The sequence below is a fragment of the Ranitomeya imitator genome, chromosome 4, assembly GCF_032444005.1.
Source record: "Ranitomeya imitator isolate aRanImi1 chromosome 4, aRanImi1.pri, whole genome shotgun sequence".
NCBI classification, from domain to species: Eukaryota; Metazoa; Chordata; class Amphibia; order Anura; family Dendrobatidae; genus Ranitomeya; species Ranitomeya imitator.
The window spans coordinates 161,851-168,058 of record NC_091285.1 but is presented as its reverse complement, the minus strand read 5'-3'; positions in this window follow the sequence as shown (position 1 = coordinate 168,058).

Here is a 6,208-nt window from a genome sequence, read left to right as displayed (position 1 = left end):
AGTTCCCCAAGTGTCTTAATGCGTTTTCCCGGTTCCCCAAGTGTCTTAATGCGATCGAACGTGCTATCCCTCCCCTGTTCTCTACTCTAACCCTAACCATTGGAGTTGCAGCCTAAACCGAATCCCAGGAGTTTGCGTTTTCCCCCTTTCCCAAGTAACTTGCCGAACCAACCCTGGTCTCCAAGTAACTTAATGACCCCTGGGGTTAGGGTTAGAGAAGTGTCTTAAAAACGCCACCCCCGGGTTAGGGTTAGGGTTAGGGTTAGGGTTAGGGTTCCACAAGTGTCTTAATGCGTTTTCCCAGTTCCCCAAGTGTCTTAATGCGTTTTCCCAGTTCCCCAAGTGTCTTAATGCGTTTTCCCAGTTCCCCAAGTGTCTTAATGCGTTTTCCCGGTTCCCCAAGTGTCTTAATGCGTTTTCCCGGTTCCCCAAGTGTCTTAATGCGTTTTCCCGGTTCCCCAAGTGTCTTAATGCGATCGAACGTGCTATCCCTCCCCTGTTCTCTACTCTAACCCTAACCATTGGAGTTGCAGCCTAAACCTAATCCCAGGAGTTTGCGTTTTCCCCCTTTCCCAAGTAACTTGCCGAACCAACCCTGGTGTCCAAGTAACTTAATGACCCCTGGGGTTAGGGTTAGAGAAGTGTCTTAAAAACGCCACCCCCGGGTTAGGGTTAGGGTTAGGGTTAGGGTTAGGGTTAGGGTTAGGGTTCCACAAGTGTCTTAATGCGTTTTCCCGGTTCCCCAAGTGTCTTAATGCGTTTTCCCGGTTCCCCAAGTGTCTTAATGCGTTTTCCCGGTTCCCCAAGTGTCTTAATGCGTTTTCCCGGTTCCCCAAGTGTCTTAATGCGTTTTCCCGGTTCCCCAAGTGTCTTAATGCGATCGAACATGCTATCCCTCCCCTGTTCTCTACTCTAACCCTAACCATTGGAGTTGCAGCCTAAACCTAATCCCAGGAGTTTGCGTTTTCCCCCTTTCCCAAGTAACTTGCCGAACCAACCCTGGTCTCCAAGTAACTTAATTCGATCGAACGTGCTATCCCTCCCCTGTTCTCTACTCTAACCCTAACCATTGGAGTTGCAGCCTAAACCTAATCCCAGGAGTTTGCGTTTTCCCCCTTTCCCAAGTAACTTGCCGAACCAACCCTGGTCTCCAAGTAACTTAATGACCCCTGGGGTTAGGGTTAGAGAAGTGTCTTAAAAACGCCACCCCCGGGTTAGAGTTAGGGTTAGGGTTCCCCAAGTGTCTTAATGCGTTTTCCCGATTCCCCAAGTGTCTTAATGCGTTTTCCCGGTTCCCCAAGTGTCTTAATGCGTTTTCCCGGTTCCCCAAGTGTCTTAATGCGTTTTCCCGGTTCCCCAAGTGTCTTAATGCGTTTTCCCGATTCCCCAAGTGTCTTAATGCGTTTTCCCGATTCCCCAAGTGTCTTAATGCGTTTTCCCGGTTCCCCAAGTGTCTTAATTCGATCGAACATGCTATCCCTCCCCTGTTCTCTACTCTAACCCTAACCATTGGAGTTGCAGCCTAAACCTAATCCCAGGAGTTTGCGTTTTCCCCCTTTCCCAAGTAACTTGCCGAACCAACCCTGGTCTCCAAGTAACTTAATGCGATCGAACGTGCTATCCCTCCCCTGTTCTCTACTCTAACCCTAACCATTGGAGTTGCAGCCTAAACCTAATCCCAGGAGTTTGCGTTTTCCCCCTTTCCCAAGTAACTTGCCGAACCAACCCTGGTCTCCAAGTAACTTAATGACCCCTGGGGTTAGGGTTAGAGAAGTGTCTTAAAAACGCCACCCCCGGGTTAGGGTTAGGGTTAGGGTTAGGGTTAGGGGAACATGACGCCAATCCCGGTCTCCAAGTAACTTAATGCGACCGATCGAACATTTTCCCCCTTTCCCAAGTAACTTGCCGAACCAACCCTGGTCTCCAAGTAACTTAATGCGACCGATCGAACGTTTTCCCCCTTTCCCAAGTAACTTGCCGAACCAACCCTGGTCTCCAAGTAACTTAATGCGATCGAACGTGCTATCCCTCCCCTGTTCTCTACTCTAACCCTAACCATTGGAGTTGCAGCCTAAACCTAATCCCAGGAGTTTGCGTTTTCCCCCTTTCCCAAGTAACTTGCCGAACCAACCCTGGTCTCCAAGTAACTTAATGACCCCTGGGGTTAGGGTTAGAGGAGAATCTTAAAAACGCCACCCCCGGGTTAGGGTTAGGGTTAGGGTTAGAGGAACATGACGCCAATCCCGGTCTCCAAGTAACTTAATGCGACCGATCGAACGTTTTCCCCCTTTCCCAAGTAACTTGCCGAACCAACCCTGGTCTCCAAGTAACTTAATGCGACCGATCGAACGTTTTCCCCCTTTCCCAAGTAACTTGCCGAACCAACCCTGGTCTCCAAGTAACTTAATGCGATCGAACGTGCTATCCCTCCCCTGTTCTCTACTCTAACCCTAACCATTGGAGTTGCAGCCTAAACCTAATCCCAGGAGTTTGCGTTTTCCCCCTTTCCCAAGTAACTTGCCGAACCAACCCTGGTCTCCAAGTAACTTAATGCGACCGATCGAACGTTTTCCCCCTTTCCCAAGTAACTTGCGAACCAACCCTGGTCTCCAAGTAACTTAATGCGATCGAACGTGCTATCCCTCCCCTGTTCTCTACTCTAACCCTAACCATTGGAGTTGCAGCCTAAACCTAATCCCAGGAGTTTGCGTTTTCCCCCTTTCCCAAGTAACTTGCCGAACCAACCCTGGTCTCCAAGTAACTTAATGACCCCTGGGGTTAGGGTTAGAGGAGAATCTTAAAAACGCCACCCCCGGGTTAGGGTTAGGGTTAGGGTTAGGGTTAGGGGAACATGACGCCAATCCCGGTCTCCAAGTAACTTAATGCGACCGATCAAACGTTTTCCCCCTTTCCCAAGTAACTTGCAGAACCAACCCTGGTCTCCAAGTAACTTAATGCGACCGATCGAACGTTTTCCCCCTTTCCCAAGTAACTTGCCGAACCAACCCTGGTCTCCAAGTAACTTAATGCGACCGATCGAACGTTTTCCCCCTTTCCCAAGTAACTTGCCGAACCAACCCTGGTCTCCAAGTAACTTAATGCGATCGAACGTGCTATCCCTCCCCTGTTCTCTACTCTAACCCTAACCATTGGAGTTGCAGCCTAAACCTAATCCCAGGAGTTTGCGTTTTCCCCCTTTCCCAAGTAACTTGCCGAACCAACCCTGGTCTCCAAGTAACTTAATGACCCCTGGGGTTAGGGTTAAAGGAGAATCTTAGGGTTAGGGTTAGGGTTTTAGGGTTAGGGTTAGGGTTAGGGTTTTAGGGTTAGGGTTAGGGGTTAGGGTTAGGGGTAGGGGTAGGGGTAGGGGTTGGGGTTGGGGTTAGGGTTAGGGTTAGGGTTCCCCAAGTGTCTTAATGCGTTTTCCCGGTTCCCAAGTGTCTTAATGCGTTTTCCCGGTTCCCCAAGTGTCTTAATGCATTTTCCCGGTTCCCCAAGTGTCTTAATGCGTTTTCCCGGTTCCCCAAGTGTCTTAATGCGTTTTCCCGGTTCCCCAAGTGTCTTAATGCTTTTTCCCGGTTCCCCAAGTGTCTTAATGCGTTTTCCCGGTTCCCCAAGTGTCTTAATGCGTTTTCCCGGTTCCCCAAGTGTCTTAATGCGTTTTCCCGGTTCCCCAAGTGTCTTAATGCGTTTTCCCGGTTCCCCAAGTGTCTTAATGCTTTTTCCCGGTTCCCCAAGTGTCTTAATGCGTTTTCCCGGTTCCCCAAGTGTCTTAATTCGATCGAACATGCTATCCCTCCCCTGTTCTCTACTCTAACCCTAACCATTGGAGTTGCAGCCTAAACCTAATCCCAGGAGTTTGCGTTTTCCCCCTTTCCCAAGTAACTTGCCGAACCAACCCTGGTCTCCAAGTAACTTAATGCGATCGAACGTGCTATCCCTCCCCTGTTCTCTACTCTAACCCTAACCATTGGAGTTGCAGCCTAAACCTAATCCCAGGAGTTTGCGTTTTCCCCCTTTCCCAAGTAACTTGCCGAACCAACCCTGGTCTCCAAGTAACTTAATGACCCCTGGGGTTAGGGTTAGAGAAGTGTCTTAAAAACGCCACCCCCGGGTTAGGGTTAGGGTTAGGGTTCCCCAAGTGTCTTAATGCGTTTTCCCGGTTCCCCAAGTGTCTTAATGCGTTTTCCCGGTTCCCCAAGTGTCTTAATACGTTTTCCCGGTTCCCCAAGTGTCTTAATGCGTTTTCCCGGTTCCCCAAGTGTCTTAATGCGTTTTCCCGGTTCCCCAAGTGTCTTAATGCGTTTTCCCGGTTCCCCAAGTGTCTTAATGCGTTTTCCCGGTTCCCCAAGTGTCTTAATGCGTTTTCCCGGTTCCCCAAGTGTCTTAATGCGATCGAACATGCTATCCCTCCCCAGTTCCCTACTCTAACCCTAACCCTCGGAGGTTGCAGCCTAAACCTAATTACAGTGGATTGCAGCCTAACCCTAATCAGTGGAATTTGCGTTTACCCCATTCCCCAAGTAACTTGCCGAACCAACCCTGGTCTCCAAGTAACTTAATGACCCCTGGGGTTAGGGTTAGAGAAGTGTCTTAAAAACGCCACCCCCGGGTTAGGGTTAGGGTTAGGGTTAGGGTTAGGGTTCCACAAGTGTCTTAATGCGTTTTCCCGGTTCCCCAAGTGTCTTAATGCGTTTTCCCGGTTCCCCAAGTGTCTTAATGCGTTTTCCCGATTCCCCAAGTGTCTTAATGCGTTTTCCCGATTCCCCAAGTGTCTTAATGCGTTTTCCCGGTTCCCCAAGTGTCTTAATTCGATCGAACATGCTATCCCTCCCCTGTTCTCTACTCTAACCCTAACCATTGGAGTTGCAGCCTAAACCTAATCCCAGGAGTTTGCGTTTTCCCCCTTTCCCAAGTAACTTGCCGAACCAACCCTGGTCTCCAAGTAACTTAATGCGATCGAACGTGCTATCCCTCCCCTGTTCTCTACTCTAACCCTAACCATTGGAGTTGCAGCCTAAACCTAATCCCAGGAGTTTGCGTTTTCCCCCTTTCCCAAGTAACTTGCCGAACCAACCCTGGTCTCCAAGTAACTTAATGACCCCTGGGGTTAGGGTTAGAGAAGTGTCTTAAAAACGCCACCCCCGGGTTAGGGTTAGGGTTAGGGTTAGGGGAACATGACGCCAATCCCGGTCTCCAAGTAACTTAATGCGACCGATCGAACATTTTCCCCCTTTCCCAAGTAACTTGCCGAACCAACCCTGGTCTCCAAGTAACTTAATGCGACCGATCGAACGTTTTCCCCCTTTCCCAAGTAACTTGCCGAACCAACCCTGGTCTCCAAGTAACTTAATGCGATCGAACGTGCTATCCCTCCCCTGTTCTCTACTCTAACCCTAACCATTGGAGTTGCAGCCTAAACCTAATCCCAGGAGTTTGCGTTTTCCCCCTTTCCCAAGTAACTTGCCGAACCAACCCTGGTCTCCAAGTAACTTAATGACCCCTGGGGTTAGGGTTAGAGGAGAATCTTAAAAACGCCACCCCCGGGTTAGGGTTAGGGTTAGGGTTAGAGGAACATGACGCCAATCCCGGTCTCCAAGTAACTTAATGCGACCGATCGAACGTTTTCCCCCTTTCCCAAGTAACTTGCCGAACCAACCCTGGTCTCCAAGTAACTTAATGCGACCGATCGAACGTTTTCCCCCTTTCCCAAGTAACTTGCCGAACCAACCCTGGTCTCCAAGTAACTTAATGCGATCGAACGTGCTATCCCTCCCCTGTTCTCTACTCTAACCCTAACCATTGGAGTTGCAGCCTAAACCTAATCCCAGGAGTTTGCGTTTTCCCCCTTTCCCAAGTAACTTGCCGAACCAACCCTGGTCTCCAAGTAACTTAATGCGACCGATCGAACGTTTTCCCCCTTTCCCAAGTAACTTGCGAACCAACCCTGGTCTCCAAGTAACTTAATGCGATCGAACGTGCTATCCCTCCCCTGTTCTCTACTCTAACCCTAACCATTGGAGTTGCAGCCTAAACCTAATCCCAGGAGTTTGCGTTTTCCCCCTTTCCCAAGTAACTTGCCGAACCAACCCTGGTCTCCAAGTAACTTAATGACCCCTGGGGTTAGGGTTAGAGGAGAATCTTAAAAACGCCACCCCCGGGTTAGGGTTAGGGTTAGGGTTAGGGTTAGGGGAACATGACGCCAATC